Source organism: Calonectris borealis, chromosome 19, assembly GCF_964195595.1.
Source record: "Calonectris borealis chromosome 19, bCalBor7.hap1.2, whole genome shotgun sequence".
Lineage (NCBI taxonomy): Eukaryota > Metazoa > Chordata > Aves > Procellariiformes > Procellariidae > Calonectris > Calonectris borealis.
This window is the reverse complement of record NC_134330.1, coordinates 3,814,283-3,840,470: the sequence shown is the minus strand read 5'-3', so window position 1 is coordinate 3,840,470 and position 26,188 is coordinate 3,814,283. Positions and strand designations below refer to the sequence as shown.

The 26,188-nt window shown below is 36.1% G+C and overlaps 1 long non-coding RNA gene across 2 annotated transcripts; it reads left to right on the top strand.

Moving 5' to 3' along the window:
• The first annotated feature begins 1 nt into the window (after position 1).
• On the top strand, positions 2-26,188 carry LOC142090486 (uncharacterized). 2 transcript variants are annotated; one of them, XR_012676559.1, is made up of 6 exons: positions 2-145; positions 688-883; positions 1,631-1,671; positions 19,086-19,143; positions 19,672-21,885; positions 23,416-26,188. It is a non-coding gene; the product is annotated as an uncharacterized LOC142090486 (long non-coding RNA). The 2 variants fall into 2 exon arrangements; XR_012676558.1 differs by lacking the exon at positions 2-145 and having other exon boundaries at positions 253-883.

Sequence of the window (26,188 nt, the reverse complement as noted above, 5' to 3'; positions counted from 1 at the left end):
AGAGGGCGCGGCGGGGGGAGGAAGAGGAGGAGCCGTGAGGGGAGGAGGAGGAAGGCCCCGAGCTGGGCGTTGCTCTGGCAACGAGCGGCCGTCGAGGCCTTCGCCCCGTCAGGGGAGGCGGCCGGGGGGGATCCCCTGTGCGGCGGTGAGGGGGACTCGCCTCGGCCTCAGGGCCGGGGACAGGCCGCGGTCCGGGCCCGCCAAACGGGGCGGGGGGGAGAATGGGGGAGGAAGTGGTTTCTGTTGCTTTTTATTTAAAGCCTCAATTAAAATTAACCTGGGAAGGCAATAATAACGAAGGAAATTAAGAAATATATAAAAAAATATATATGTACTGCGCTATCATTACTTCTCGGTGTCGATTAGTGCTCACCGCAGGGAAGTCCTGCTGTCTGGAAATTGGCTTTGCCTCCTAGGAAACCTGAGGAAAATGCTGCCCTAGTTAATGCTGCGCTAGCTCTTAGGAGAAGCTTGAAATTAAATAGATACAGGGTTTTCTTTCAAAATGTGCTTTTGAATAAATTAGTTTGCATCCAGAAATGGCATCTGTTTTCCTTGGCTCAGATATTTTTCTAAAAGTGTTTAGGTATGCAGCTCACACTGAAACCAGTGCCTAATATCTGAGCAGTTTTGAAAATCAGTTCTGAAAAATAGGAATACTGTTTTAATTCAAAATTTTAAATACAGAAATGCTGTGGGGTCAGTAACCCTGGGAGAGGGAAAGGATGGGCACTTAGACATCAGATCTCATGAGGTGAAAAACTAAGTTTGGAAGAGTGAAGTGGCCTGGTGTTTAGTAACGCAAACCGTCTAACCATAGACCTCTCTTTTATACTTGAGGAAGAAGCTGAAAACACTGGACACATCTCTGTTTCTGTTGGAGGTAGGTTTTAAGGAGACATCTGCAGCAATTTGGTCTATTTTTATGATGTTTTTGGAATCTGTATCTAGAATTTCTTGACTGGAAATTTCAGGCCTCATATCCTCTGCATTTCACTTGGGCTGTGGCTGATGTATTGGAAGAAACCCGGGCTAGTTACTACAGATATACTGAAGTATTAAACAAACTCACAAGCCTCCTGTTCCTGTAGACCCTCTGAACTAAGAAGACCTTCTAATTTGTATAGTACTTCTGCCTAATTATTGCAATACTGCTCAGTAGCAGCACCAATGAAGATTTCAGATGCTCGTCTGGAAGCACTCTAAGAATTATATGGCTATGTCCCCTTCCTTCCAAGAATAACACAAAACTGTTGTGTTTGACTTAAGCTATGCCATATTGTTCATTCTCTTACTCTTTGCTCAGTTAGTCATTCGCATAGTGTTTGGATGAAGGACAATGTGAAAAATCTTAATTTGATTCTCAAATCAGGAAAAAGCAATTATAAATCTTTTATTTTTAAATAGTATTTTATGGTTGGAAATTATGCATGCCTTCTGTACATTGCTTGGAAGTGTATAAATATAAAAGCCTCGTTCAGCTGTTTCTTTTTTGTAATTATAAAATGCATTAAAGTACAAATGTAGTTTTAAATCAAAGTTGTTCTCAAACTGTTTCTCATGTTACATGCACTGGAAATATGAAATTAATTCATGGCAGCTTATTAATCAATAATGTTTGCTCATGCAGGTCACTTGCTGATTTATCTCCAATTCACAGCTCATTAGAAGGTATGTAACTCTTCAGTGATATTGTTATTTAACAGGTATGTTTTCGTGGTGCTGTTAATGACCTCTGGATTTAGTAACTCCTGACACAAGAAAGATTTCAGAGATTATTAACATAAAATTGCAAGTCTTTTCCCATGGGTATTGCACACATTAGGTCATGTAATACTTAATAATAAATTTACCAATCTGTATTTTGGACTCTCCTCCTAGGATGCCCATAGATTTCATACACGTAGCTGAATCGGTGCCCAGGCATGTTTTCAGGTGTATATATACACTTAGATATAAGTATCCCAGACCTTCTCATCCTCCTAGGTATAGGTGGTACCTCCTTAACTGATGCTATCAGCAGATTTCATCAGTGTATTCCTGCTTTTCCTGTGGTGGTTAAGTGCGTGAGACAATATTTGAACAAACACTGATCCTCATGGAACTCTGCCGGTGATGCCCTGGCAGCACAATACTTACCTTTTCAACAGTTACTCGATGCTAAAAGTTGCTGAGAGCTAGTTCTATGTGTAGAAATATTAGAAGAAAATATCTTGTATCCTAGTCTTAATTCCTGAAGGAGCTCTGCAGAAGTCTTCCTGTGTAGAACAGCTTAAGGGATTACAATCTTCATCTTTTTTTCCTCATAATAAACTGTTAGTCACTATATTTTTCATCAGAAGGTGTGGAAGGAACTAGTGCTTGAAAATTAGATGTACAGCATACATCTTTGGTGAAATTTAAAGGAACTGATCTCAGATATGTGGAAAGGAATTGTAGTTAATGATACGAAAAAAAATTGTTTCCTTGCAAGAGTCTGTAAATAGCAGAATGTCCTGAATATTCAAAGGCTTTATCAGTTGTCTTCATTCTACACAAAATGTTACTTGAGTATGGAAGACTTTTGCAAAATTAAGGGGTTTTAGTTTAAATTGTTTGAAGGATTTGAAAATCTTGCCAAGAGGCTCAAATGACCTTTAAAATTTGAATGCTTCCTGAGTTTTGAATGCTCAAACTTTTTAAAACTAGCTCCTGCAATTATCCAACCTTTACTTCAGTTTGAATTATGAGCACAAGAAAACAACTCCTGTGCTCCCGTATTTAAGGCACTGAAGAGTAGAGACCAGTTTTGAAAACTCCTCAGTGGAGTGATGGCAGAGGAGCCTGAATTTCACTGTTGTAGTCTGATCATGTAAGCTTTGTCAAGCAGACTCACAAAGAATTTGAACTAGATATTTTTATAATGCAATGACATCATCTTGTTCCCTGAGGTTTCCAGAAATTTTACTAGCTCTCTGTGTACAGCAGTGTGCTCGTTTCTGTTAAGTCATTCTAAACTGAGAGTAATTTCACTGAAATGGTGCCATATAATTGCTTTAAAACTGGTGAATTAGATCCCAGAGTCTTGGGTTTTGTGTATAGATAGAGCCTTGAATGAAAATTAGATAGCGGAGCCACAAAGGGCAGTTGTAATTTTTGCTCATTGCACAGGAGGGTGCTCGGCCTCTGTCTTTATCCGCAAGAAAGACCAATTCCCATGGTCATTAGAATGAAGTGGAGAAGCTGTTTTCTGAACTGATCTTTTATTGTAGTGACATTGAAGGATCTGTTAAATACAATTACTGAAAAAATATTCAGCTGTTAAAGAATTTTAGAAGGTATGTGTTAATTGCTGTTGTAAGACCATTACAAAGGTATTTAGGTGAGAAGATGTACTGTAATGATCATCCACCGTGTAAGACGTTGGTGTTCTCTAATGGGTGTGCTTAAAGGTGCCAGAATTTTCAATAGAATCTTTGAAGTTTCTCAAAATTAATTTTTTTCCAACCTAACGTCTTAATCTGAATGTGTGAATCGTTCTATTGAATAATGACTTCTCACGTATGTAAAAACCTACCCTGAGTGGATTTACTAAGAGGGGTAGGTAGGTTTGTTAATTTATATTTGATCAGTAGTACCTGCTCATAGCTATATCCTTAATTATTCTTTATTTTCTCGGTAAATATTAATATATTTTAGGTTCAAAAACCAAATGAATGTTCTAATGTAACTCATAAAATGGAAATGTTTAGAAGTTATATTGGTTTCTTAATTTAGGTTAGTTTGTATTTTATAGTGGGAAAGGGTTTTATTGGGGGAGGGGGCTTCTGTGGCAGGTTGTCAATAGGAGCAAACACTGTTTTATGACACTGGTTCTGTTGGTACCTCAGGCTGAGGTATTGCTTCCTGTAAGTACTCATGTACCTGCTCTGTCCATGTTCTGATAGGGTGGCAGCCTTTTACTCGCAGAAGGGAAAAAGTCTACTTTTTGGACTCTTTGTCATTATGAAGATTGTCTGCCATAAAAAGTTTTATTTGACTGACAATAACCTGAACAAATGGTGGATAAAGAATCTTCTGGCATTAGTTACCACTACATGTGTAAGAAAAATTTTGGCTTATGAGTGGCTGAAAATTGACCAACTTTCTGTTTACCTTTTTAGAGATCAGTTAAACAGAGGTCTTGGATGTTGTTATCTGGTCAGATTTTTGTGAGTGAATTAACACATTCTGTCTGAAAACAATTTGTTAAACCTCTGTCTTGTACAAGGTCAAAAACATTGTGGCCCTCTGAATGCATATCCATTTTAGGATGTGCTAAGGAAAAACAATTGTTTTTAAAAAGCATTACCATTGTAGACAGATTTCCAGATATTTCCTTTCAGAACTTCCAGAATAAATACAAACACAGAAATGTAGTAGGCAAAATCTTGTTTGTCATGTTGAATGGGATTTGTCCCATTAACGTCAGCACATAAATATTTGCTTCACTTCAGTCAATGTTTACCTCACTGGTCAATAAAACTTGTTTTGCTCTTCACAAAGTTAATATTTACTTACTGTTTTTAGTTTGGTGACAATATATAAAATTCTCTGTTTCTAGTGATATGGAGGGCTTTTTTACTTCTTTTCTAACAAAAAAGATTTTGTATTAACAGACGTGTGTTGGTTTATTAGGAAGTCTTATCCACAAGTAAGATCATGTTCATCATGTAATAAGATTATCCAGATTATGTCTATAACATTTTACAAGTGCAGAAAGGATAATTAAAAAAAAAAAGGGGTAAAATGACTAAATATATTACCGAATTTTAAAATAATTGTCTAAGACTGTAAAGTAGGAATTCCACAGCAGTTATTTTTTGTGCTAATTTTGTTTTGTGCCAGTCAAGTTCTTTGGTAAAGGAAAACGTGCTGTTATTTATTAAATGATGATTTGGTATTTTGTTTTTTAACATTCCTTGCATAAGATAAAATAGTTAGACTGAAGGAGGACCTCAGAAACAACATGTAGATTTTTGGCTCATAGAAATGTTATTGGGAGTTAAATTTGGATAAATCACCAACATGTTGTAAGGAAATGCTTGTCATCTAGATCGAGTGCATAATTTCTTGCATATCCCAACTTCCCATGAGAGAACCATAGAACCCTACTGCGGGTTCTGGTTTTGTGCTGTGGTTTTTCGGGGGTTTGGTTTTTTTTTTAATTGTTGGCATTTTGAAAATTTGTACTTCATGGACAAATATGTTAAAAGAAGAAAAAGAAACAGGAAAAAAGGAAAAAACTTTAAAGTCATCTGTGGTAGTTTGCCTTTGCATGATGCTATTGCTTTCATCTTTGCTTCTCTTCAGATTTTTAATTCATCTTGAGAAGTGTTTTTGAAGATTCTCATCTCATAGTAGGTGGGCACTGCCTGGATCCTTACTTCAGAAATCCTCGACTATGGTCAGATGCTCAGCTAGAGTCCTCGCTCACCAGTTTAGAGGTGTAATAGAAGTGACTATTGGGTCCTTTTGAAAGCTCAAGAACACACTGTTTTGCTCCCTGTCATAAATATTCTCCAATATTTTGAAGAAATTACAGTCACCTTTTCTGCACTAGCTCTTGTTGACCATCACTAAATGAAAGTTTGTTCTGTCCTTCCTTCATTTCCCTCCCCAACCATCCCGACTTCCTGGGTATCTTATTAGAGAATGCAAAATTCTTCCTTATTGAAACATTGGTATTCTGCTCATGTTTAGATTAATACATGTTAATGTTTTTTCTTACTAATAAACTGTACAAGCAATATGTTGCTGTTAAAATTGACTAATAGCCTAAACAGAATTGATTTGGTTTAACTGAAACTCAAAGCTATTTATTGCAAATATATTAAAAATCAGTAGAGATGACCGCCGTAATACAAAATGTAACAGTAAAAGATTTTTTCCAATCCTGGGAAGCCAACATATTCTGCTAGTTTTGATTTATAATAATGGGAGGCTCAAGCATTAATAACTGTAAAAAATGGCATTAGGAGAAACTTCCCAACTCTCTGAGGATGAGATACCCCTCTTCTATGTGTTGGTGGGAAAAGCTACCGCTAGATCAGAATAAAAGCAGGCATAGCCTGCTGAATAGGATTTTCATGGGCCAGACCTACTTAGAATGAAGTTGTCTGGCATTAGCGTACTTGAGGAGGCTGCCTGAAAAACAAATGCTGAGTGAAGGTGCTTAACGTGGTCTTAAAAATGAATAAACAAGCAAATAAATAAAAAGGCTTTTAATTAAAGGAAGTAATCCATTCAGAAAAGGAGCATATATTAGTGAAGAGATTGGACACAGATTTTGAAATTTAAATATTGTGGGGGGAAAAAATTATTTTTATACAACTTCATTGTATTCATTCACAACAAATGTATCTCTAATACAAGTTTCTAGCCATGTCTAACTACTTTCTGTTACAAAGCAATCACCATAGAATCTCTATGTCCACCAGAGTTTATAGAAGTGGCAAAAACTATGCCCATCATGATTTTCAAGGACGTTTATGAATCTAGAGGCAAAGCTATATAACTTTTCCTTAATTTTATTGGAATCATAGGTAAAATTGAATATGCAAAGAACAAGTAAAACATTTTGAGATATGTTGGCAGCAGTTTCCCCAAGAACTTTACTGTGCTTTCAGCAGTGCAGTCTACCTCTGCTGTAATTTTTAGGAAGTAATCCTATGAATGTATGTGATTAGCATACATAAGTGAGTAGTCTCATTAGAATCAAGGGGCTCCTTGTCTATGAAGTTATTCACATGAGTTTGTAGGATCAAGGCCCTCTTTACCTCAACATTATATAAAAATATTTGCTTTGCCATTAGGAAATCCTTCTGCTTATGCCCACATATAGCTCACTGTTTTCTGATTTCATTAATAAAAATGGTTTAGCTGGAGAGGAGATATTGATGTTTGTATAATTTATGGAATTATGGTTGTTCATTACAGAATTTGTTAGGATATGTATCACACAGAAATGTGTGTCTATAATTTTATCACACTTGCCCTTGTTGAAATCAGTGATAGACTTTCCATTGACCTTAACAGCAACAAGCACGTGTTTCCAGATGTTCTTGAGGCTAGAAGTATAGTATGCTATAGTAACGCTGTAGCTCATGAAAAGTGAAATATTAGTAACTGAATTATGCAAAATGCAGAATTACTTGTTGCTGATATTATGGATATCATGTGCCCCTAGTTACTACAAAATCAGGTATAGATTTCAACAGCTTGGTGCAGAGGCAGCACATTTCTGAACTAAATACTGCATATGAAACTGGTATCATTTAAGCAGTTGTTCATACTTCCCCATGCCTAACCATGCAAATGTTTTGATTGTAATAATTAGGATGCAGATGTTAATTCAGAAGGCAAAGGTTTCTGGAATAAAATTAGAGTACTGCTCCTCTTAATTCGAAAATTGTTTTTGTTTTGGAAAGCAAGCACAAACTTAGCCATTTTTCAATTAAGTCAGAGTAAGTACAGTAGTCACGCTTGTATGGTTTAGGAGGAAAGCATAGATGACCTTTAGATCCTTATAGTTGACTAGTCCACAATTCCAAATGTGACACTTCATTTCCATGGAAGAGTTTTTCTCCATGCATTTCATATGTATATCATAGTTGGCTGTATGCTTATTTTTCAGTGGTTTTGTTATATTATAAGTGGATATATGATAGTACAAGGTGTTCAACTCTCAACCTGCCAGAGGCTTTGTCTGCGCCATATGGTTAAGAGATAGTGCCATCTACTTGGTGTCTGGTCAAAGGAGATAACACTGTTGTTTGTTAAGCAAAACACATTTGTTATCTTGCAGTAATGTACACTTTTCTTGCAGTGGCATACTTAAAACCAGTTCTGAGTAGATAGAGAAAATTCAGTATGTTTGCACTTACGTCACGAAACAAAACTAGTGTCTTTTTGCAAAGATCTCCCAATTCTATCCCTTAGAGTGGTGATTTTATGATTTATACAATTAGAGACGAGGGTGAGGCTATTTAATTAATTTAATCTTATGGTCTGAGTCTTCAGTTAAACTAAAGTCTCTGAACTAAATCACAGAACACCCATATCCCTCAAACTGTCAAATAAAACATCTTTTCATGACAATGATTATCTTAATTTAAGAGTGAGTTCTAGCTCACTCAGCACTTTTCTTCATTAATAGAAAGAATTAATGGAGGACTACTTACAAGAGTACTTACTACTTAACTAGGAACTACTTAGGAAGTAAAACACTGGTGAAGGAATATTGGAATTCATCTTAGGCTCATATATAACTTCTTTCAAAAGACATTATAACGATTAAGCATGTAAGCTTGCATGATTCGAAGTCTGGCATTGTCTTCCCTATTTTCAGTAGAAAATTACTGTCTTGTCCATCAGTTTCAGCCGGGTCTCTGACTGCTCGTAGATCAAAAGTACAAACAAAAAGTTTGCTGAAGGCCATTCAGGCTCCAGCAAGTTAACAGACTCATTTTTATTGACGTGGCAGCTGAAGTGCCAAAGTTTATAGGTAAAAATTGTAGGACTTGATTGTCTGAAGTTAGGCAAGAAATCAATAGATAAGTACCTAAATAAAAAGCCTTTTTGAAGTGATGCAGAAAGTCCTAGTAACTGGGAGGCCTGGGCATGTCTGGTGAAAAACAGACTTCCTAATATGTGTAAATAAGGATCTGGATGTGTAACTTCAGGCATTCAAATTTGCCAAAGAGTTTGGTCTACCATTCTGTAGTTTCTGCTTTTGATGCTCAGTTCATCACATCACACTGCTTGGGGGGCGGTTCTGTGTGTGTTTGTTTTGAAATAATTACAGTTACAATTTTGCAAGTAGCTTCCTAGAGAAGACCAAACGGAGTTGTCAACTGTGTGAGCAGGGGCTTTGGACGAGGAACATGTGGTTGAGTTCCAGACCAACAAAAGATTCTCTTAAGCTCAGTCAAAGGGGAGAGACCTAGAGAACGACAGCATGAGGAGAGGGGGACAGATATAGGTAAATTAACCTATAAATTAAATATGTCATAGCACTGTTAGGACGCCAGCTATAATGTAATAGATGCCCAAAACTTTTGTGCGTGTGTGTGTGTATGTGTGCATAAGTACTTTTTCAAACTTCCCAGTTATGCATCCCATCTTATAGAACTTCCCTGTACAGAGGATATTTCTTTGTGCCTCTTGTCAGAAAGGGCCTGCAGAATGTCTTCTGCACAGTCGTCAGTGAGGCCAACGTTGTGTTCGGTGCTTACGGAAAAACAACTAATTCAAGACTTGCAGAAGAGTTGGCATGTTTGTTTAAATTTCTTAAGTGCGTCACAGTGATAACAGCAGCTGAACAGCATTTGTCCTGTGTGTATTTCTGTGTGCAGTAGAACTTTTTTTTCTTTTAACGTGTGAGAACATATGAAACACTACAACAAAATCTGTGAATCCTGCCCAGGGTCACTCAGATATCCATCTAACATTTTATGGTACATTCAGAGAAAGACGTAAGAGCAGATAAAAGAAAGACATTAAGCAATAAAATTATGGTCAATGGAAATGTTTTATATTTTTCATTGTTCAGATCCTGATACAGTAGTTGTTCTCTATCATGCGTAATTGCCACAATATTAAAATATAATTTTAAAATGCATTACTCTCTGATCCATAATTTGAACCTTTATACAGGTCACGTAATTGTCTACATATAGAACTGTTTGTCTGTGACTATTTAAGAGGTGCATATAATTCCTGTCCATTCTTTTTTAAGTGTCTGAACTTAACCAACTTAACCATTTTTCAGCCTCCAGTGCTGCAGTAAAAATGTACTTCCTTAAATCTGGTTTGCTTGCAGACAGAGTCTGACACAGTAGATTTAGTACAGCTGCAGTATTAATGTTCAAAACTCCCATGCTGCAGAGTTTTCCCACATGCTACATAAAAATGCTGTACAGTTTCTCTCTCCAAGGCTCCTCTATTAGAGCACTAACTGACTGTATGCCTCCAGTTTGGTTACTGTTTTCATTTACATATCATACAGTTTTGCACACTCACCCAAATTACTATTTATAGCAAAATAAGTTTGGTAAAAGAATAATTTTACCCAATATTGGCCTAACATTAATTTTCAAACTGTGAAAGTCAATGGAAAATAAATCTGGGAGAGGATTGGTGAAATGAAAGATGCAGAATCATGGAATAAAGGAGTTGCTAAAGAATAACTTGTGCTTATATGTATTCTTAACTAGTTATAAGAAAATATAATGGAAAATTTTCTGCAATTCTAAAGGAAACAGCATGGATTTATGTATCCTGTAATAGTGGGAAGTGGGGAAAATGCTCAAGAATCTGGGCCATTGCTTTTATCATCTCCTATCACAACGCTGAGTTTTGTAACTCAATTTCAGAAGAGCAGCTTTTCCATGTTTTTAGTGTTTTTTGAGGAAAGTGTAATGGCTTCAGAATGTATCAGCGAGTTTTTGAAGGTAGGTTTGTAAGTTATGTTTCAAAAGGTGATGGAAGGAAATGTGGGTTTCTTTGAAGGCCTGAACTGTAGAACTGTGATGGTTTGGATGTTTTTGAGTTTCCAGTCAAGAACAAAATGGAGCAAAACAGATTTCAGTCTTCGATCTTTCCTTCTGCTCGTACATGATAGGACTGTGTGCTTTCATAGTTTGATAGCAATCCACCTCTACATCATTTAATCCTTAAAGGCAACGAATGGCTTCCGTGCCTGTTTACTTTTACCAAACTTGAGAGTAATCTGCCACACTGAACAAAGCATTTGAAGTCATGCTTCAAGTTAAACTGTTTGCAAGATGTGCATTTCACAGACTGGATTTCATTCAGGAAGTTTTTTGGAAATGTAAATCACTGGGTTTATGCAGTAGATGGATTTTAGAGCCGCGTGATAGGTAAATAACAACAGGAGTACAGCCTCCTCCATTTCTTTTCACGTCAAAAGAAGTTCTGTTATTTTTATCTTCTAAAGAAATATTTCCTAACCTGTATTTTACCAAGGGTCCTTTTTAGCAACCGATGAAAGTTTTTGTACCTTTATCAATTTTTCAGTCCAGGTATGGAAATCACTCCTCCCCTCTTTATTCAGCCTCTAGTGGTCCCTCCCCTCCAGAAAAATCTCAGCTTTGATTTCTTACGGAGTCGGCAGTGGAGGACAGGGAGCTGTGCAAAATTCTCGCTGGTGCTGCTGCTGCGTCTCCCGACGGGAGCGCAGAGTCCCACAGCCAGCAGAGCCCTGGAGGAGGAAATAGCATAAACATTCTTCATACAGCAGAGAAAATAGGTGCAGGCAAATATTTTAAATTGAACTATAATGAAGTTATTGTTTATGGCCCAGCTTCTACCTTACATCCAGAATCTGTCATTTAGGTGATTGGGCCAGCAGGTGGCAAATATAATTGAATTCAAGAAAATAAATAAGGAGGTAGGCTGGGGATTGTTTGCTAAAAAGACGACATCTAGTTTACTAATTAGGAGGATTTATAGGATGCTCTACTTAAAAATAGATGATTATTGATAGCTCATCTTAATCATGAAAGTTACCTTATAGTTTCAGTTTCCTGCAACAACGTTGCTGCAGCAGTCAGATGTGTGATTACGACATGCGTAGGGGAGCTAACCTCGTGCTAATCCTCCTGGCGTGGACAGCAATGTCTTGGAAACTGAGGGCAGGGGTTGTAGGCTGTGCTGCTGCAGCTATATTGCAGCTGGTTTTAAAAGCTGCAGCCTGAGTGCCTGTGTGCATTGGGTTGCACTTTTTACTGCAGTGTAGAGATAGGTGTAGAAAAGAATTGTATCCAGTTCTGTGTTAGCAATAATCGGAAACAACAGACCCACTGCACTAGACACTGTTGTCATCTGGAAACTTTATGAAAGGCTGCACAGAAACAATGTTGTTAATTTAGAGAGGAGGTAGCAAAAGATGCGGTGTATCTGTCTTTGAATGAGGTAGAAAGAGAAAAGAAGTTGGAATTCTTTTCAATTAATTATAAGAGAGTGTAAAAATCATAGGTCTATGGAAAACTAAGATGGAGATTGCTTTTGAAATTCTCATATATCTGAATAGCAATCTAAAGGTATTTTAATGGAAATCAGAAGTAGATGTTAAACTGAAATATTTGTCAGTGGAGATTGCTGGAGTGGAAGTTAAATCAAATTTTTTTTGTTTGTTTTAAAGGAAGTAGTGGTGATAACTGGCATTTAGGTCAATATCATCTCTCATTAAAGTTGTTTTAATGTTCAAAGCTGTATCAGTTACTGGTGAGCTCATCATGGCAGCCATGTATGAATTACACATTTCCTTATGCCTTTATGCCCTTATCTAATTCATTTCTCTGTGCTACACTTTGGAATAATTTGAATATGAAGTATATTGGGAAAACAGAGTTGTTTTGTTCTAAGTGGAGAACTCAAGCAGAACTATTCCTCACAAAAAGGAACAAACATCCAGAGTGAATTACCATGGAGAGTGCAGCTGAGATTGTAAATATTATTTTGAGAGACTTAGAACATGTAGAACATACAAGAGTTTTCTCTGTTACAGCAGATAATTGTATTTGTTTTTGTATTTACAGTAACATCTTGGATCTGTTTAAGTAGTGGGAAATGTTTTTGTATTTCTAGTGTCCTTTATGGTTAGCAAAAACTGACAGTTGCAGTTATAATCACCCTGCATTCCCTGATTGTAGCACAGGCGCAGAACTTATCTCTGTCTAACCTTCCTCCAAAACAGAAAAATTATTGCATCTGAACATTACTAATGCACTAAATGTTTCTAGAGAATACTTAGCTCATAATTATAGGCATTCATCCCCAAAATCTAAATATTTCTGTGTTCATCCATCCTGAAGTGACAAAAGGTAGGAAAGAGGGCAAAAGGGAAAGGGAGGCTTTGCTTGCTCAAATCTTCACTTCAAGAATAATGATGAAGAAAGCAACCCTTGTGTCTGGGTTTCAAAACCAAGGCACCAGGATAGCCAGCTGGTGATATTTCTGAGCAACTGTAGTGGATATTGTTCACAGTTCTTTGCTTTGACAGTATTTAAGCTTTGTTGTCCAATTTTGTGCATGGATCCACTGGCATCATCCTCATCATGGGAGAGCATTTCCCCTTCTAAAGAGTTTCTGTGGGATCTTCTCCAGCAGCACATAGAAATTGTGCTGTACCTTTCAACTGGGTCCTACAAATTAAAGCCTCCTGGTGTAGCAAAAACAGATTCTCTTCATTGTTGTTTCACATTGTGTTGCCATGAAGGGCCCTTCTGGACTTAGTTCTAAAGGAATAATTATTCTATTTAAATATTAAACATCAAAGTCCTTTTATTGTTAAACCAATATTAAAGTAGGACAAAACTGATTTACAGTTTATGGCATTGCATTCCAGAATTGCTGACGTTGCAGCTGATGTCTTGTTTCAGCAATACTGGCACTGCCAGAAGGCTCAGAAATGTAGATTTTAATCAAAAACTTTATTTTGAGATACACTTCAGTTGCATGATAAATTAATCTTTCCTTGTGAACTTCCAAGCCGCTAAAAAGGGCAAATGGCTGCAGCTTCCTTTGAAACAATTCAAAAGCCTGGCTTTCGTCAGTATATGATTTCAATATAATGGAATTGAAAGTTGTGTGTCTTTTTCTCACAGATTGTTACTTAATCACTGTATATTAGCTTTCATAGCCCTTTTGATATATTTAAGCTCATAAACTTCTCATTGAATAGATTGAATTTACCATTATGTTGTTACTTTTTATGAATAGAATAAATCAATATCAGATATGTTGGTTTGCACTGAATTGTTTATTTTAAGGGATGTTTAAACTTTACTGAAAGAAAATGGAAGGTTTGATGCCCAGTCTTCCACTTTAAAACTCATTTGGTAACACTGTGAGATACAACCTGCCTCAACCAGCAAGTGCTATACATGTTATCCAGAGATACAAGGCTAATAAAATTTCTTAACATTCTTTGAAATGTAGTATATTTTGCAGTATTCCCAACCCATAACATTCAAATACTTGCAAGTTGTTTTATTATTGTAATAGAAAGCTTTCATTTCATTATTAGGGAAATATTCCAGAGTAAGGCCAGTTTGGTTTTTTTTTGCTGAAAGTATCAGCTCTGTGTTGAAAACGTATGTCTGATATCGCCTTATATATTATATATATATATTATAAAATCTTCCATAAGACGTAGTCCTTCTCATTCAGAAATCAAATGCAAGCAGATTAATGAGAACTGCCTTCTAAAATATATTGCTCAGTTCTTAATATTTATGATACCCACAAAACTTGAAAACATCTGTTCTGCAGAGAAGTAGCTATTAAAATACACTTAAGCAGGAAGAGCTCTCTCTTAATTCAGAATCAGAACTTTGCGTTGCAGGGGTTAGTTGAGCAGCCATGACTCCAAAAAAGCGATGAGCATTTTTTACTTCTTTTGATTATGAAGAAATAGTAACTTATTTCACTTTAAGGATGTAGTTCTTAAAAAATTTGTACAAACCAGCTGACTTCGTCTATGAATTTGAAGCACAGTGCTAAGAAATATCATTGGGTTCATTTTATCATTGAATATTAGGGATGTTGTTTCTTGCTTTTTTTGTTTGTTTAAATTATGTTTATTATTATTAATCAGGTGAAGTTCCACATAGACAATTGCAAAAGTATATATAGTGGATATAAAAACTTGGAAATTCTTACATCAGTGTAATCATGTAATACAGCCCAGGCTTTGTGCTTGATGGAGGTATTTTGTCTGGATTCAGTGTTGCTTCTGCAGTCTTTTCCTCACCAATTATGTATGCATCTTTATTATTGTATTAAGTAGCTAATTAAATCTGGTCAGGTTAACCTTTCTTGATGATTAGAAGTAGGCATCTCATCCACTGAAAAAGCTAATCATTTTGGGTGGAACATCTTGTTCTTGTTTGAATAATTATCTTTGTTTACATTCACACAGCATTAATCACTTGAACCAGACATCTTTTGGGAAAAAAAGGGGGAGTGCCCATAGCAGGTTTTCAAATGCTGTATACATAAGTTATAGAGGATGCATTTCTCTTCATTCCTCTCTATAAGCAAAATAGGAAGACATTTTGAATTCATAATCCAGAATAAAAGCTGTATTTTCAAAGTACACAAAGAACTGTAGTTTATTTTCAAATAACTTTTAAAAGCAAGTCCTCCAGGCTGATCAGCCGAACTGAAGTCTTGTTTCCTCAGTGAAAATTCTTTAGCAGTAACATTGCAATATTTTCCTGGTAGAGTGTTTTTCATTCTTTTCCAGTTATTACTGTTAGTATTTTATAACTCCGTTTGTCTTTGTTCTGTGCTCTGTTTGGTTGGTTTGGTTTTTGTTTTTTGTTTTTTTTTTTTTTTGCAATGCCTAGATCTTGCCTTGGTACAACCATTGCCTTTATTACTCATGGGAGGAGCGTATCCCTAACAAATGCTCCATATATTGTGGCTTCTGTCATCAAGGTTGGAAAGACCAAAAGGAGAGACTGCAAAGCAACCTTCTGGTAGTTTTTCTGTGCTCCTTCCACCTTGCATCTGAGGCTCAGGAGCTCTTCTGATTCTTCTTTGGGAAGGACTCAATAGCTCAGTCAAAAGGTGTTCATACTGAAGACTGTTTTATTTTAATCATGAAATACCATGATGGTTATAAACTATTGCTTCTCAGAAACAAAACTCTGGCATTATAGTTAGCTCAATGCTATGTGGTCGAGAGAGCAAGTAGGATGCTAGGAATTATTAGAAAAGAAATAGAGAAAAAACATGAGAAACTTTTTGATACCACTATAAAAGCATCATATATCTGCATCCTGAGTACTGTGTGTCTTAAAAAGGGTATGTTAAAATAGCAGAAGCTGCGGAGAAGGGCAAGAAATGCAATCAAAGATAGGGCAGATATGTGATTGTGAACTGTATTCACGTGTTCCTTCTACAAAATGCCTTGAAGTGATTTAAAGATATAACTTTTACGCTATTCCTTTTCTGATTAAAATCGTCTTCTGTAAGTGATTTTATGATACATATAAATATTATGGTTATCAATCTTCACGGTTAAAATAAGGCTTTTCTCTTTGGCAAGAGGAAGGCTATACATGCAAATTCAGATTCCTAATGCTTTTCTGCTAACTCTGCCCTTATGTTCTGACAGAATTAGGAAAAACTGTATGTTTCATATCTTCTTTTTTATCTGTTTCTTTATGTATCTTCTAGTCTTTGATTTTCACTGTATTTCTTGTTTCCGTATCTTTACTTTTTTGCGGATGCATTTGTGTTGCATTTTTCTCTTTTATTTGTTTACTTCATCTTGAACTTTCTCCCAAATCCTGCAGTTTTCCTCTTTTTAGCTAGACCTGAATGTACACATTGAATCATCATTTTTCTCTTTCCATTTCCTTTCCTCTTCTACTCCAGTATTTATATGTTCCCCTTTCCTCCCTAACGTTACCATTTTTTCCTCAGCATTTGTTGATGTCTCTCTTTCCCATATACTTTCCTGTCTTTTTCTCAGTATTTTGTACTTTAGCTCAGAAGGAGAGACTGAACGGGGATTTGGGCCTTGAGGTTTTTCTTAATAGTGCAAAACTGCCTAGAAACTACCTTAAAATAGTGGGGGGCAGGGTATCTCCTAACTGACCTGTGGCATGAGGATGACTGAGAGAAAATAAATTCCTGTTTAGCAAATTTAACTTCTCCTAAAAATTCAGGCTCCATCGTTCCAGCTGGAAACAAGATAATATAATGGGTTGTTACAAGCTGTTAAATTTGAGACCAAGGAGGGGGAATAGGCTGAAGTTATTCTATGAATTGTTCCGTTCTTTGTGGGAGGCTGTTAAAATAAAGCAACGATATAAAAGATGAATTATATACAATTTAATGTAAAGCTGTTTGATGTCATTATGATATTTCTTCCTTGATTGTCTAACATTTGTGTACTTTTAAAAAGTTTTACATTTTTTGGTTCTTTCTGAACATTATGAAAATTGTACTGAGAGGAGTAAATTCATCTGCATAAAATTGACTGCAAAGAGCAATTAGTCCTTCATTAATATGCAAATTTGGTCCAGCGCAAATTCATCTATATATGAGACTTAAATATGCAAGTCAGTCTTGCTGTGCGAGAAGCCCAGATGCTTTTATTTACTTTGAAATTGAGGGATTTGGTTAATGATGTTGTTGACAGGAAAACTTGAATAAATTTGATGATCACCATCTTTCATATTAGACGAGGCCCACGGAAAAAAATTACCAAGTAAAATACCAATTTTATTTGGTAATTTCCTATTACCAATCTAGTAATAAAATGTAAGATACAAAGTAATAGAGTTAGATTTCCTAATGTAGTTATCCTAAGACTTAAACTGTTCCCCAAAGATAGAACCATTCTTCTAAAACTTTGTTTTTCCAGAGGGTAAAGACATCTACATAAGCTGTATGAATAACATACTGCCTAGAGATTTAATATTGGAAAGTTAGCTCTGTTGCTTGTTTCATTTGGAGAGAGTATATAAGCCTGGCAATTAAAAAGCAGGAACTTTGGAAATGGCCGTCATCGTCATCTTCCGTTAATTATCTGTATAGTCTTCTCAAGATTTAGCGTTGAGGCCTTTGCTCTGAACCTATGGAGCCAGACTGGAAGCTGTCTGAACCCATGGCCAATTATATTTGGATCACCTAAGCTAATTAACAAACATTTTCTTAAATATCTTTGATCTTTACAGCCCTCAGTAACACAACTTTCTTACTGCTATCACTCAACATGGACTGGCTCAGAGAAGCAGGATTTTTTCTTGCCAACAAATCTAAGATGTGATGTGTCTTGCCCCTTTCCTCCTCCCCTTGCTTCTGCCCCAGTGTGCCGTGGCTCTTTTGGCACATCCAGGATTTCCCTGGTTTTGTCCATTAATGCTGCAGCAGCCATCACATGTGGATAGGGTTCCCTTTGTATTTGTTAGTCTTGTTTCATCTGCAAGGAGAGGGTGCCACACACTATTCCTCCCAGTGTTTCTTCCTTTTTCTTCTCTGTCGTTCTCTCAGGCCTAAATTTAGCTTTGGCTTAAGCAACCTAGTCTTCGACTTCAATCATGCACACTTTTTCCTGGACTAAATTTGGCCTTCTGTCTTGCCTGTGTGGGACATTAACACTTTTAAAATAACAGAGAAATGTCATTTAAATGGACTGAACTCTATGGCAATTTATAAATCTCTAGTTGTAACTACCTGAGGACAAGTTAATAGATTATGCCATTTGATTCCTCTGACTTCTTGGCACAGCTGCTTGGGCTATAAATCCTCACAGTGGTGAATAGTTAGTTTCCAAATCCTTAATGTGCTGTACTAGGCAAAAAGTTTATAGAACGATGTTAAGGAAAGAAAACATTTAATGAGATACTAAAATTGATGTACTTGCTCACCACATGGTGTAGTCTTGCAGGTGAATCCAAAAGCAGGAAAACAGAGACAGAATTGAGTATTTGGGGGGAGCAGGAGAGGGGTCTGTTAGTCTTGTAAAGGCTTTGGTTATCCTACAAAGGAATCTGTCCTTTCTTACCATCACAATAAGGCATTGACAGCTGTCAGAAGGCATAGTATAGAGGGTATATTTGCCGTACTTAATAGTTTAGGAGGTGACAAATTGATTAAAGGTGAAACTTCAAAAATGCAACATCTGAGACGTAAATAGTCTTTGCGTTTGAGAACGCATAGCTGCTGGACAGTTTCTAGGATTGTTCAATACCATCCATAGCAATCTTGACTTTCTGATCTAGCTCCCAAAAGAAGGAAAATACTAATTTTCAAATATATAAACAATAGGCATCTCAGTGCAACCTGAGATTGTCTCCTATCAACTATATAATCTTTATATTCTAGATTAATAAACACTTCAGCCTTGGAGTTTATTAGTCCAAAATGTATTTGTTACTTCATGACTTCAAACCCCCGCCAGTTATCATCTAATTAAATTGCAGTACTGTGCATGCTATCTTTGGGGATGTATTAATAATGAAATTATCTTGTGAAACAGTAATTACATACTTTGAGCATTCTTTTCCATACTTTTTTTTCAGAGTCTATGCGATGAGTGGGGCACACAGTGCTCCATTGTTTTGAGCTCCTCCAAACTCTGTAAGTATCCAAGAATAAGCAGATTTTTTTTTTCCCCTCTTAGTAAAAGAGGGAGAGAAGTTTGTGCATTTTTGTACTTGGGAAAGGGAAGGACCAATACCACTAGGCTAGGAACAGTTATGAAACGTGATTGTGCAAGTAATTTTAGCTCATGTTTTCTCCCCACTCTTTGAGGAGATTACTCACAGGAATAAAACCTACTTATGGGATCTTTTTTGTAAGGCAGTTCTTACTGTAGTTGCCAAAAAATGAAGACCACCACTTTATTTGCAAGAGAATATTCACTTACGGGACTTCACTAGTGATGTCGATTTGAAAAAAGGAAAAGTCTTAAAGCCTTCCTAAGGAGAGAGATTTACTTACAATTTTTTTCAGTGGTAAGTGTACTTACTATATTCTAATTTATATATATATTGGTTTTATTTGTGCTTGTGCTTTATCAAGGTTGTCCTCCCATCTTCTCGTAATACACTGGATGATTGTGTACTGACAAGATTTATTTTGCTCATTTTTTTTTACTTACTACAGAATAAGGTATTCTGAATCCTGGTGTGCACTTCCTCTACAATGAAAGAAGCACAAGAAGCAAAACAGTTTGCACATACCTTCCATGTATTTTTTAAGTATTTTATCTCTCTAGTTCAAGTACATCTGTTGAGCAATAATATGAGCACATACGTGATTCTTGTTGACATAGGCTCCTGCTCTACCTGACAGAAGTGGGGTTTTATTCTCTGTTGTACTTCCAGATGCTGTAATCCAGAAGTTTGTGTTTTCAGGATCCATGTGTCGGTGGACTGTCCTGCTCTATGGCTGCTGTGTTGTCTTGTCATTTGTACGGCCTTTTGGTTGTTTCACTGCAATTACTGTGGCTATGCAGGTATCTGCGTTTAGAGGGAGGGCACTTCCCATCAGTTTCCTCACTGAATCTTTTAGGTCTTTCCTGCATGAGAAGTGTTTTGCCTTCTCCCTAGTTTTCTGCTCTACAAGTTCTACAAGGTCTGCAGCCTTACTGGAATTACATTGCAAAGTTACACTTTTGTGAAACATGCTAATATTCAGACCATATCCAGTACTTAACGAACGTCAATCAATCTTCCAGAAAATTATTTATTTAAAGAAGACCTTTTTTGACTAACCCTGCTAGAGCTTTTGACAAATGGACAAATAAAACCCAGTTGTATACTGGTCAGATCATAGAATTCTTATTTTTTTAAATATGATGTTAAGTAGTGGTCATTCACTTCATACAAAGGGATTTGATTCAACTTCCAGCTAGAACTCCATCTCCACTCCTACACTGCAGTTGCAACTTAATGCTTTACTTGCATTTTGCAGTCATTCTGGGGCCAAGTTTTCAAGTCTTCCGCATTTGGATTCTTTTCTGTTTCACTGTAGAATCCTGCAAGACTTCTGCGAACAGAAAGGCCCATTGTGTTTGAAAGCAGATAGCATTTCTAGTACCTAATGCCTTCTAAACCTGGTTGGTTTTGAGTATCCAAGTAATAAGAGTGACTCAAAGCTTTAGCCTCTTGAGCATATGAAAGCTTAGGACTTCGGAAGAACAATGGACATCTTATTAAGCCATTGTTATAGTACTTTCCCTTCTGACCTAGTGATGAGTAGTCAGCCCTTTCTGAGACAAATATGAGTGAACTAGCCAACAAAGACAATAACATAGGTACAATTGTTACTTTCCGGCTTGTTACAGTAAAGCTTTACTTTCACACTGTGTTGTATATATGGCTTCCAGGAGGTTGCAAGACAATTCACAAAAGATATTCTGATTTCTGTGTTTCCAATACGTTCCAATAAGATACTATTTGCTTTATCCAGTAATTTTCATATGCAAGAAATCACAGTGATTCAAATCAGACTGTTTACATGGATGAGTGTTATTCTTTGAAAATAAAGAATGCGTGACAAGCTTCTGTATTTTTGTGAATAGATTTTTGTAAACTACAAAATAAAATGTAATTATTGTATGAAACACATATATTACAGAATCTCAAATGACTTTATCAGCCTAATGTCAAGGAATTTACCTTTTGAGACTGAACAGTCTTGTGCTCATTGTCTTAGTAAAAATGGTGTCTGATACCACTTGGCCAGATGGAACAAAACATTCTTTCCATTGTATTAAATAGCAAACATCTGCAAAGAATAATTATATTTATGAGATATTGCTCAAACATACTTTTTTTAATTGCTCGGGATTTATTACTGGTATGTCCACAAAACTGCAGAATGGTTAAAGGTTGTGTCTTGCCTGTGCTGTCACACTAAATTGTTTGTCATTGGTGTCTAATCTGCAAACTTCAAAATTAGACACCTTTCTAATGTTTTTCCTGATGTGAATAAATTCACTACAGAATACTCCCTGAGAAGGAGGTGCTTGTTGTCAAGCAATTGTATCAGATGAAACGTGCAGAAGGGTAATATAGTTTGAAACTATTTTACCTAATTTATAGGCATGAAGCCTGAAGACGAATTCTGGGAATTGAGGGAAGGCAAAAGATAGTTTTGGGGGTTTCTTAATATTTTTTTGTTCTTCTTGTCCTGGGTATTTTGCAGTAATTGTTTTGAGTCTGTAAGTTCTCAGCTTATGAAAAACATTATTGCTGAAGGTATAAAGAAGACGACATTAAAGCTTTTGCCCACTTACAGCAATTACTCTGGAGACAAACACGACTCAGAAGACAAATGTTATAAGCTACCTGTAAGTTCTGGTTCACAAAACAGGTAAGGAGCCAGAGATACTTCTGAACTTGCAAATGAAATTTATTCTCAATGTAATGGTTGAGCTCATTATCTGCTGCTCTTTCTAAATGTAAAGTATGGAGTGAAATGCCTATATATTCTATATATAACAGCTGATATGTTTTCTGCATTCCTGTGTTTTCCTAAAAAGTCATGGATAATCAACTTAATTTAATGTGCAAAATATAATGCATGGATGAATTCTGATACATATCACTTGCCACGTCTGTGCTGTTATGAGAGGCAAAAACTTCCAGAAAAGAAACAGCAATGAAAATCTTCCTGATAATTTTCTCATCAGTTTTTCTCCAAGGACATATCTGTAGGTGGATTCTACAGACAGGGTTTAATTTTTTTTCCCCCTGAATGGCTGGCTCTGTATGTGTCAGTTATTTTCTCATGGTCTTTCTTGCTGTATTAGAAATCAAACCTACCTTATCACTTCAGATGTTCAGTCCCTATAATCTTAACTAGGAAAAGCCAATCTGAAACATTTACTTTTCAGACTTTTTTTTATTATTTAAATGTATGTTTAAAATAATTTTTAAAAATCCCTGCGTGTATTACAAGTAACTCTCCATGTTATTACTGTTGTGAAGCAGAACAGGCAGGAACCAGCAGCATAGACAGATGTGATTGTAACAGAGGTTAACATTTTATAAGTAATAACCTGGGTGTAATGAGACTTATGGTCTTAATTAACTCTTAGAATGTTTTTAACACAACTAAAGTAAATAAGTTTAAAATCTAATTTATTTGTCCTAACCCTATCAGTTTACTTTTTGCCTTGCTTATTTTGGATGACAAAAAACAAGTCAATTTTTCTTAGATTTTAGAGAATTTCTCACAGAATAGAGTATCTATAGTTCTAGCAAAAAGGGAAATTTGTATGGGTAAAAAGGATGAGTGATAATCCTGATTGGGTGGAAAAAAATCAGTCTGTGAGGTTAGATTTAGTTCTATATTAGTCTATTCCTTTCTTGGAAATCCATACTTTTGCCAGAATATTCATCAGCATTATGTAGACTGACAAAATCTGGTCATAGTATTTCAGATAGTTGGTGTATCCTTTTGCTGGAAAGAAACAGCTGGATATTTTCTGTCATAATGTGACCAATCCACCTCTGTTGTTGTCATTTTAATTGCTGTGGCTGTTTTTTTAAGTCCTCTACAGAAGGTCTTTGTAGTGACAAGCGAACAGTTTACGCTTCATAAGCAAACATAAAGAATGCTGCTGCTAATTGGAGAGGGAGTAATGCAGTTATGATTCCATCAACATTTAAGTTACATGGTTAAAGGACACATTTTGGTTGTGTTTATGTTGCCACATAAAATTTTACTCAGGGTGAATTTGGTGGGGAAGATTTTATAACAGAAAAGACTAATTCTAGGATTAGGGGGAAGGGAGGGAGGGATAGAAGTTAAATTTTTCTAAGCCACATATGCAATATTAAAGATCAGCATTTTATTACTCTTTTTGTTTATTATAACTCTTAATTGCTTGTGGAATAGCTTATCTATGAAAATGGAAAGACTCTGTCACAGCCTCAAAAAAGCTCACTTTACCCTGCCCTGAAGAACTGTAGGCAGTGTTTCATGCTGAAGAGGACTCTTCAGAAGTCACCAGTTTCACAAAGGAAGTAAGTTATTCAGTAATTTAGTCTTTTGGGTTTTTTCCCTAGATATTCTGCATGTTGTATCCGTAGACGTCCCAGCTCCTAAATGTCTGAAGGACCTTGTTTTAAACCTTCCTTCTTCCATAAATTACATTTCCTTGGAATACTTGGCTGTGGATAATAGTTTTACAGTTACATGCCCAAAGTTGTTTCCTCTTAATGCTAATTTTTTTTTTTTTCCTACTTACATCCCTTTTCTCAGGTGACAAAATGTCTGGAGCCTCATCTTGAATAGTCTTGGGAGGGCCAAAGGTGCTTCCTTTTCCAGTTCACTGGCTAGCTTGTTGGGTTTTAGAAGATACAATTTTTAGCATCTAAACAGGGAAATCACAGTTATTTACATGAAAAAATCATAGAGATGACAGGGCTTCCCCCCCAAAACACTCCCTGTGTAATTGCTGAAGACATTCCAAGCCACTCTAACAAAGTGTACTGTCTGCCAGTCATTATGCTCTTCTTGGAAGACCATCTGTTGCACTTCAAATATGTAAAGGTCTGCTATCATTTATTGCACTAAACAAATCAGTTTATTTGTCTGGCATGCTGTAACTCATGAATGTGGACTAAAGGTAGTTTCAGCTGCGAAGTGCAGGATGTTCTCTTTTGTTTGTACTATAAACAACAGGTACTCATTCATCTCAAATTTCAGAAGACAAACTAATTTCAATGCTTTTGAATAATTTCAATTTATCTGGCAACAAATTGTTAACAACAACAACAAAAAAATCTGAAATCTATTTTCCCTTAACTCACCCAGAAGCACATTGCAAGATTTTTGCTTCTGGTGAATGAAACTTTCCATTGTAGTGGTATGCAGATTTGATATATACTGACATTTGAATTAAAATTATTTTAACTAAATTCTTTAATTAGCTTATTTTTAACTGAAACTAGTAATTCAAAGAAACTTTCAGTGGTAAAAAATAGAGTCAGCAGCTAGAAATGTTAGAACCTTTCTTCTGATGAGTGTGCATCTTTTACAAGGATGTAATACTTGGTTGTACAGTCTTTATTTATATGAGTTAACTAGGATCCTTTCCATGAGTAAAAAAGGTGCAAGATCAGGCATTAAACGATCATTTGTTTTGTTTTTCCTGCTGCAGATTTAAAGAGTATGTACAGTCAGTCATCTCAAATTGGAGAAAATAAGCATTGTATTTTCACAGCAGAGAAGTTCTGTTCAGAGATTGCCAACCAGAGAAATACATAACAATTTCTGTCTGATTAGGGAGTGGTCCTATCTTTTTCTTTTTCCCTTCTCCTTACTGCATAGCAGCTAACGTTCTGATCAGAAGTAATAATATGTTAGATCTTGAATGTCAGTAGCCCCAGAGATTCTGACAAGACTATTCATGTGCATTCATATGTCTTAACCAAAGCTGACACTAAAGAGAGCAAGAATTCTTATATTCCTCTTTTTATTGCTGTGCATTAAACTCAAATCTTATCTTAGAGACCTCTGATAAAAATGACATATTCACCTTTGAAAAAAGCATTCTTGCAAAATCTAAACAAGGCAGCTGAACATCAATATGGCACGGAGCAGAGTCTCCTGTGAAAACTCTCAGTGCAAATCTAAATTATGTTCTACACCACAATTATGGACACCTTACAAATGCTGTAAGATAAATACTAATGGGAAATAAACAGTGCCCCTAATCTTATCTCCTATGGGGGCTTTGCTATTGTCATTTTTAATTAAAAAGTAAGTGGTCTTCTAATTTCTTGAAACTATATGGCATGCCCTTATAGGAATACTTGGATTCCGGTAACTTGAGCTAGTTGTTTTCTGAGAAACACATGCTGTGTAAATACTGTGCTGTACCTTTAACTCTGGACATATTTATATACATACTTGTCGTATGGTGTACAGTACATGTTTGGGCAACTTTGCAGTGATCTGATCATATTGTTAAAGCCAGATAGACATTTCTTTACAGCAATGATATTTTTAATCTTTTTAAAATTGTTTGGTAGTAGTGACTAATGCAGACTAGGTGGCTCTGGGCATCTAGCCATTTTTAGGTAGTTTAATTTGTTAAAAATTATCTTTCTTCCCACCCAAATCCCCTTGAAACTGTTTGGAGAAGAGAACTGTTGAACAGTTGCCAGAAATAAGTCCTGCTGAGACCTCTGTATCCTCCTGATAGAACCGTCGGTGCCAACTGGAGACTGACTGGCATGAGTTTGAACTCTATACTACTTGATATATTTGCTTCACATGGACCAATTACAATAATTACTGCCTCTGTAGCTGAAGTTTAAGCATTCAGTCTGCACTTCATACCTCAGGTTGTTGGCAATATGTTCAATCCTATAACCTCAATTTTCTTTGAACTAAATAAGTAGAAAATATATACTTTGAAAAATTAGGAGAGTGTCTTAATGGAAATCAAATGCTAAATAATGTCATTGTTTTTCATGTTGCTATTGTTCTTAAGCTGCATTTCTTTCTTTTTAGTCTTTACTTCTAAAAGGTAGCATCTTCTTTTAAGTTTGTCTACAGAGATTCACTAGGAGATGCTTTAGTCCATTGACTGTTTATATTCAACAGTGGAATATCTTTTAATGTGAATGAAAAAGCAATAAAGTCTTACTTTTTGTTTTGA